At 38.3% G+C, this 8757-nt stretch overlaps 1 long non-coding RNA gene across 1 annotated transcript in view; it reads right to left on the reverse strand.

Moving 5' to 3' along the window:
* The window catches only part of LOC149524544 (uncharacterized), a 201711-nt gene extending 194325 nt beyond the window's left edge, over window positions 1-7386 (reverse strand). The window contains exon 1 of the long non-coding RNA XR_016349346.1: window positions 7096-7386. This is a non-coding gene — a long non-coding RNA (uncharacterized LOC149524544). The remainder of the gene's footprint in view (window positions 1-7095) is intronic.
* Window positions 7387-8757: the final 1371 nt, after the last annotated feature.

Raw genomic sequence — 8757 nt, forward strand, 5'->3', positions numbered from 1 at the left:
TGATGCTACCCAAGTATTTGACGGTTGCTCTCTGCTTGATATCCCTTCTGAGTAGGCTAATACTGAACTTGTTATCATAGAGTTGAGGCTATATGATGGCAGTGGCCAGTGACTTAATTTTATTTGGATTAATAAATAGACCAAAGAACTCCGCTTCTTGCCTAACCAACTGCAGCAATTCATCAAACTGCACCAACAAACAAAGTCATCATTCAAGGCCTAAAAACAAATCAGTGTTCAGCTTGACATCAATGACAACTTCCTTCTCAAGCCTATCCTGCAACAAAATAATACTAATATTGAACAATTGTAATGACAGGATACAGCCTTGCTGAATTCCTGTGGAAACAGGAAATATCATATATCTTCCGAAAATGGCTTTCTGTTTCATTATAGAGTCCTTCTATCACCTAAATCACATCTTCAGGTCCCATTCAGTTTCTTTAATGTCCTGAAATGAAAGCCATGAAGTCTCTAAGAAGCCGTATGCATAGAGTTTCAGCCATCATCTCAAAAGTTGTTTCAAGACAAAGATAGTGGGCCAACTAGTCTAAAAACACATTGACATAAAACCTTTGTCATGAAGTATTTCACTGATTCAAGAGAATGACATGGAAGCAAAGATAGCTGGCTGTGCCCTCTGTCCCCACCAAATTTCAAGATGCTGCTGCAAAAAATAAAAGTGCTAAAACTTCTTAACTAAAAGGTTGTAAGACATTTTCAAATAACATATTTTCCTTTAGTCTCATTCCTAGAAATTGCTAAACCTCTTTAGCCAAAATTCTACATAATATTCAGCCTTAAGAAGGCACACAAGATGGAAAACTTTTGTTGAAAGTGTTAGAGTTTGGCAAAATTACAAGCAGCTGACAAGAAGGGTCTTATAATGGGAAGTTTGGGGCAACCTCAACCTAGGTGGCACTACTAGCATCACTCGTAATAATTGTAAACATCCTGATGAACGTTCTCTCCTTCCAATTGACTACATAGTTCTAATATGCTTGCCCTCATTCTATCACTTCCTCATCCCTATTCTGTCTCCATTCTCTCTATCTGTGGTTCTGGGTAATGGAATTATTCGTGAGAGTAAAGTTACTCAAGTGATTATATATTTGTGATTTTGGAGTCCAAGATTATAAGCTCTTCAAGACAAGGAATCTATCTTTATTTGGCTGTGCTGAAGTAACAGTGTTCAGACTTTATTAAATGCTTCAAAATTGCTTCAATCATTAATCTTAGTTATAAAATCTTTATTACATGGTATAAAATAGTGTATGTTTTTGTTTCAAAACTATAAAAAGTATTTGCCCTGAAATTGTCAAGCTATCAAAAGGGATTGTTTCCTGCTCATTAAGAAGGTCTATCTAAGCTAAATATAACACTGTGGGGGCAATACCAAGTCTTTGTGCAAAAGGGCTCCTCCCATCATCTTGAATTCTGGAAGAAGGAAATAAAGATAATGAACGAGAAAAACGTTCATCTGTTTTGCAGTTTGGCTTCTCACAGGGCTGGAACTAGGAAATAGAAGCAGAGATTCCCAAGGTCAATCTGGGTTAGCCTTACAAGACACTCAGTTTTGACAGATTGTTACAACTGTCACTTTTTAGAACCATAGACTGGAACTCATTTGTGCTACTATATTGCTTATTTTACCCTGTAAATAACTGTCTCATTTCATTTCCTAGTTAATAAATTCTTAACTAATTTACTATTGGATTGGCTACAAGTGATGCCTTTGATGTGAGATCGGAGATATAAATTGATAAACATTGATCTAGGGAAGTGATTGGTGCCTTGGGACTGGAAGCAACCTAAACCTTTTGTGATCTTTGCTGTATAGCAACCATCACTAAGTTAATCTTTACCTGGGTGGCAAAATAGCCTGGAATTCACCAGGAAACTATTTATGACTCCATCATAAGATTGTTATAGGGCTTCAGGAGTTCAGATGTGCTACCTGGGTTGGTGAAATCTAATTACAGAACACACACACCTCCAGTTTAGAGTGTCTGCTCTGGATTTTCGCCATCTGCCCTGAGGGTTGCACTCAAGGTCATGAACTATTTCAGGCAGAGTGACAATGACTACTGAGTTTAAGTGACTCAATTCTTCAGTACATATTTTTAAACCTCTAGAAGTTTGTTTCACTAATCCTTTGAAAATAAGACTTTTTTTAAGGTGACTCTTTTTAAGATGTCTCAAAAACTGAGGCAGCTATATACACTAAACACTTTTGAAAATCTTGGCCATCCTATCTATTTAGATAAACGTTGTGAATGTGCCATTTGGAGATCTAGCAAATGAAACAAAATAGCCCTGACCTGGGTTCTGCTACCCTTACTCACATTGAGGGTGCATCTACACTGCACTGTTATTCTGGAAAAACGGCCATTATTCCAGAAAAACAATACTAGCATCCACACAACAATTGTGTTATTTTGAAAGAAAATTGAAATAACACAGAGCTTTTTCTGACGCTGGTAAACCTCATTCCACAAGGGATAATGCCTCTTCTGAAAAAGCTCTTTTGGAAGCTCCACTGCTGTTATGTCAAAATAGCTCCTCACCAGGGCCATTCTAAATTATTCCTCCCCAGTACTTCTTGGGGCTCTAAATCAAGATAGCGTATCCACATTAGGGGAGTCTGCCTTGGACTAACTTTAATGCTTTCCTGTTGTATGGATGTTCTATTTCAAAATAAGCTATTCCAGAAGATATCTTCCAGAATAGCTTTTTCTGAAATGAGCTTGCAGTGAAGATGTACCCTGAATAATACCTGACTGCTTGAATATTCTCACTGAAATAGTATATTTAATTCTTCATACAGGTCAGAGTGCTATTTGTATTTTTGTACTATTAAAATAGTTGCACGAGGTCATAAAAGCAGTGAAGAGTCTTCCAGATTATAAGCACAAAGAGGTTGATTAACATGACATCTCTAAATACCTGCTTATTTTTCTAACCCCTTCACAGATTCACATCTCTGACATTGTCTAGAAAGCCAGCAGAGACTGCCTTGATCAGTGTTGAACTCAACAAAAACTTTGGTGGCAACAGTCCAGACTGTGGTATTGTTCCTTAGACAAATACTAAAGCAAACAGTTATTTTCGATTAGTCAAAAGGTCTAGCCTAGTGGATCTCAACCAGGGTCCACATACCTCTGGGGGTGTGCAAAGAGCTACCAGAGGGCACATCAACATATCTTAGTATTTTCCTAGTTTTACAACAAGCTACATAAAAAACACTAACAATGTCAGTACAAATTAAAATTCCATACAGACAATGACTTATTCATACTGCTCCATATTCTATACACCGAAAAACAGCTACAGTATTTATATTCACATTATTTTACAATTACATGGTAACAATGAGAAAGTAAGCAATATTTCAGCAATAGTGTGTGACACTTTTGTATGTTTATGTCCAATTTTATAAGGAAGTAGTTTTAAGTTAGGTGAAACTTGGGGTACACAAGACAAATCAGTAGTCTGGAAAGGTTAAGAGCTACTGATCTAGCCGTAGGCTACGTCTACACTGGCATGATTTTCTGGAAATGCTTTTAACGGAAAAGTTTTCCGTTAAAAGCATTTTCGGAAAAGAGCATCTAGATTGGCACGGACGCTTTTCCACAAAAGCACTTTTTGCGGAAAAGCGTCCGTGCCAATCTAGATGCGCTTTTGCGCAAAAAAGCCCCAATCGCCATTTTAGCCATCGGGGCTTTTTTGCGCAAAACAGTACTGTGCTGTCTACACTGGCCCTCTTGCGCAAATGATTTGTGCAAGAGGGCTTTTGCCCGAACGGGAGCAGCACAGTATTTCCACAAGAACACTGACGATCTTACATGAGATCGTCAGTGTTCTTGCGAAAATTCAAGCGGCCAGTGTAGACAGCTGGCATGTTTTTCCGCAAAAGCAGATGATTTTGCGGAAAAACTTGCCAGTCTAGACACAGCCTTTCTGTTTTGGCTGGCAATTCCCAATAAAGAAAGAAACTCATTGGAGAAATGGAGGATATGGTGGCAGTGAAGCTCTCCCCTCCCAAATAAATAACCTCCATCTGGCCTTTCAGTTAAATCCAATTAATTTCTGCAACTGCTCTGTATCAGCTCCAAGAAGAATTTTTAGCTGAAGGACCCATCTGTAAAACCCACCTATCTTCCCATTAGGAAATCAAACTGTTTTGTTTTAATGGCAGTGTTGGGGGGGGAGGGGGGGTTATTTTCAATGTTAATCACATCATTGATTTCAGTAATCTGTCTGTCCTGTGCTATGAATTCATTCTTTCAAATCTGGACCAGGGTGGATTTTGTCTGTTTGCTTAGAAAAGCCAGATAATTAAAATTAGGACAAATAATGACACTCCAAAGATCCTTCAAGAGTTAAAAACTCTGCATGTGATTTCAATGGTGCAAAGAGCAAAGGTGCCACAGGACTCACCCTGAAGACTAAATCAATTTACCAAGGGCCAGATGCTTTCATCCTTAGTAATGTTCTGTAGTATTTTACCTTTGAATTGTCCCACTGATACTGCTCATGGAATAAGATGCTACTCAATATGAATAAGGGTATCAAAATCTGGCTCCAAGAGGTTGGGAGTGAGGTACTTTGAATAGACTATATGATGCATACTCATGCAGATAATTAAGCTTTCTGGATATGAGGGAGTTTCATACTTTGGTAGGACCAAGAGCTGTTCCACAAAGATTTGTTTGTAGATTATCTGATCCCAGAGAAAGAAATGATCAGTGTTCAACTGTGAACATACAGCAGATTTTTCCTCATACAGGAAAATTGAGAAATACCGTATCAAATGGAAGTTCATGGGAAGCTATGAGGAACCCAAAATATTGATTAGCAGTCATATATTCCTCTTCTCAGAAAACGCCATTGTTGTTGAAAGGTGATCCTTTCTTAAATACAAAATCTTGGATAGGGTGGAGGTGAGGGAAACAAAAACTAGATGATGAAGGGAAACTATTTAAATGATTATTCAAAATGAGTCAGTTTTGGATGTGAGGGGATGTCATTGACTAATTTTCTGCCATAATCTGAAGGATGGATTTACAAGTTTTCAACCAGTCATTTACAGTTCTAAGTTGCAGTGTGGAGCAAAATGCGGCTCTGCAAAAGATTAGTTTTGGTTTGGCAAAGTAAATTCCAGAAAAGATGATGCATGGGATAGCTGTGTGGAGTGCTCTTACAACCAAGATGGTCCCGGGATATAGGAGAGACAAGGTGGGCTTGTTTCTAACATAGCAAAGGTGACAGCCACCTACTGGGATTGATTTTTCTCGTTTGCTTCAGCAAATAAATAAATATAAACATAAACGTCTTTTGGTGCCGGCTCAAAAGGCATGCCCAGTTTAAAGATAGCCTGAGAGTTCTTATTAATCAATACCCCCTACCGAAGAAAGCAGTGTTCAGAATCAGAACCGAAACAGTATTATTAGAAAATGATATAGTGCACGTTAGGATGTATAATTCATGTTGCCTTCATTTGTTCAGACCAGCGTAAAAATCCATAAATCATTTTCTCGTTCATGTATTGCCTAAGTGCAATTTGTCATTTTGCATTAGAGGACTGCTTCAGATCATCAGCACTTTTAATTCACTGGTTAGAGATTAACAAAACAACGGCCCTGCTTGACAATTGAGTGCATAGGAAGAAAGCCCTATAGCATGTAGTATAAACAAAATGGAGACTTGTGTTTGTTTTGTAAATGAGGGAATAAGAATGCACTTATCCTGAGCTGGGACAAAGCAAATGGATCTATTTGTTCTCAGAGATCCTCTAAGTATTATATACTTCTCAACAACTGTGTTTATGTGAGTAGGCTTCCCCATTTAACCTAGCAGCTCCAGTGTATTTTCAATGCTGGCTGCATGGAGACTTATTTCACAGGGGTACATCCTAGGTGCCAATAGCCAAATGAGTCATATTACTTTAAAATGTTTATTTATGCTCCACCACTGAAAACACAGGTACACAATGTTTATTTGGAAGTGACGAGCTTGCTTTCTTGATGAAATGCAGTGCCACTGGCTTTGGTGGCAATTGGTTGTTTAATAGCACCAGGCAGCTGACCTTTACCTTTTGAGGGTCCCTGTTTATTGTCACATCTGGACTTACTGCTTTTACTCAATTACTTTTTAAAAATCACCTTTCTATATTCTGAGCATTGAGCTCTGGCACACTGCAATAATAAGAGGCTTTAGAAACAGATTGCTTTCAAGTCATGTTAAATCACTGCAAGCAGTCATATAGCTAGACTTAGGTTAACTAAGTGCCTCCCCCCCCCCCCCAAAGGAAAATAGGATAAAACCTCCGAGTTTCTTTTGAAGTTTGTTCTTATGCATGTAAGGAGGAATTGTTGCATTTTAAAGAAAAATAAGCAGTGGGAAGAAAAATAAACACGATTCAAATCCAAAATAAACAGCCTAAGTCGTTAAATCATTTTATTATAGAAAATCCAGCCAAGTCTATCAGTCAAACTGTGCTCCTAGAACTTTCGTTTTGCTACGGAATGAAAGGTGGGGAATGAGAATTGTTAGTGTAGGGTCGACTTCCCGCGGTGTGAGCACTGATGGGTAACTTTAATGGTTCACCCCCTCTCTAGGTTGCTGCTCTGCTGTAATTACTGCTCCCGTGGAGAGGCAGCACTGTGTTTGTTATACTGCACTTCAAAGCAGCCGTCATTACAACAACAAAACCATTTGTTTATGTAATCCCTGTAAACTAAGAGCGGTGGACGCTGCCTGTGAAGAAAAATCAACAGAGCAAAGCGAATACATTAAACCTTAAAGTTGGTGATAAATGCAAAGGAATGCAAAATACGATCCCAGTTCAGGGCGGATGGAAAGGGGATTTCATGCGAGATGGAGTATGCTTGGGTCAACATCTGGATGGTGACTACTAGCTAGATAAAAAATCCATTAAAATTCCCTAGCTGCAGCTGCATGCAGAGCTTTGAATATTTTGGATAACAGCTCCTGCAAGCGAATACAAAAAGAAGCATGTGAATAACCAACAATTGAGTAACTCACGTATTGAATATAAACAGCTATTGAGATAAATAAATTAAAGCATCTTACAGCACAGTTTCATCCTGTGTAGACATTGGGGAAATCCGGGAAGAGAGGAGGAATGAAGCCAGCCCGGCGTCCTGCACAGAAATGCCTCTAAAGAAATGTCAGCTTGTCTGCAATGAGCGACTATAACCACTAGGAGGAGCCTGTTACCTACAATTGCAAACCAAATCCACTCATCCTTCAGCTACTACATCTGTAGAAAACTTAAGCGTTATAGTTGATGCAGTGATTATTTACAACCAGACCCGTCCATCTATTGTATCTCTCTCTCTCCCTTTAAGATTTCCCGGTTCCAATGAATTGTCAGCGTTTGCGTAAAACTTAATTTCCATTCCCAGATAGTCAGAAGCAGAGATTTAACAACCTGCATTGTCATTGAAGTGGCTTAAAACCCCCCCATAGATGCATACAAAATACAGAGACATTTTGAAATGCACCAGAATTTCGAGGAGTCAGCTAAACCCCCTTCAAGTTACGTGTCCTTCCTTTCCGATGGTTGGAGTAAAAAATAAAATAAAAAGGGGGGGGCAGGGAAACAAGGGTGATATATTGATCCGATGACTGTATTCATATTCAGATACGCCATAATCTCCTTTCCATTGATCCACAGGTCCTTTTATAAACTGTCTCTCCATTCTGAGCTCCAGACATCATGCTGAAATCATTTTAGCTGCAGCGGCTTTAGCTTGGCTTTGCCGGGTTGTAAATTTACTGCAGCTGGAAAAGGATTAGCCATTTTTTTTCTTGGCAACCTAGCTTTAACAGCTCAAAGATAGGACCCATTCACATGAAAGAGCGAAGGAAAGAGAAGACCAGACTGCAATGAATGAACAGCCAGAGAGATAAATACAAACTTGTATAAATACATAGGATTTTTTAAATAAATGAACATATATGGAGATGTAATTTCCCTTATTTCCACAATAGGAAAATGCTCCTGAACAGATTGTTGAAATGTATCAAGGGAAGCCATCCTTCTACTTTTTCACTAATTATGATCAAAGATGTGATGAGGTATCACTAATCTTAAAAGAGGTCTCTTTGTCTGCCTGATTATTGATGTTCCTTATAAACAATTACCAAATAGCGTTTAGTAGACAGTGAAATTGATGAACATTTGTGGAAGGTTTAGAAAGTTATATAAATGGAACTTCAATTTAATGAATCACTATTGTGTAGAACACTAACGTGTTCACAGTTTAGATTTATGAACACTTCTATCAAAATCAACCTATAAATCTTAACGGATGTTTTGCATTTTAATGTAGACACATACATAAGTATCCCCAGAATGGGTGTTATCTATGGGCTGCAAATGCAAAACCTATCGATATCAATGGAGCAATTGTCATTGACCTTATTTATCAGCCTTCTACATGTACTGCCCTTCTGCTGCTAGAAAGGCATATCGTGTGCTGGTGTTGTACAAGGCGTAGGACTAACAAATGTGTGTCGCTGCAATAGCTACTAAATACTATTTATCAATGCAATTTCCATGTCAGGAAAGTTGAAACAATAGTAAATACCAAGAAAAAAAAGAATAGTCCTTTCTTTCAAGAACATTTTATTAAATACTATTTTTCATCGTTAAAATATTGACTTCTATTGACCCTTCCCATCTAACCCCCTTTTCCTCTCACACAAAGTACTTTGAGATCAAGCACT

The sequence above is a fragment of the Pelodiscus sinensis genome, chromosome 4, assembly GCF_052426305.1.
Source record: "Pelodiscus sinensis isolate ZL-2025 chromosome 4, ASM5242630v1, whole genome shotgun sequence".
Lineage (NCBI taxonomy): Eukaryota > Metazoa > Chordata > Testudines > Trionychidae > Pelodiscus > Pelodiscus sinensis.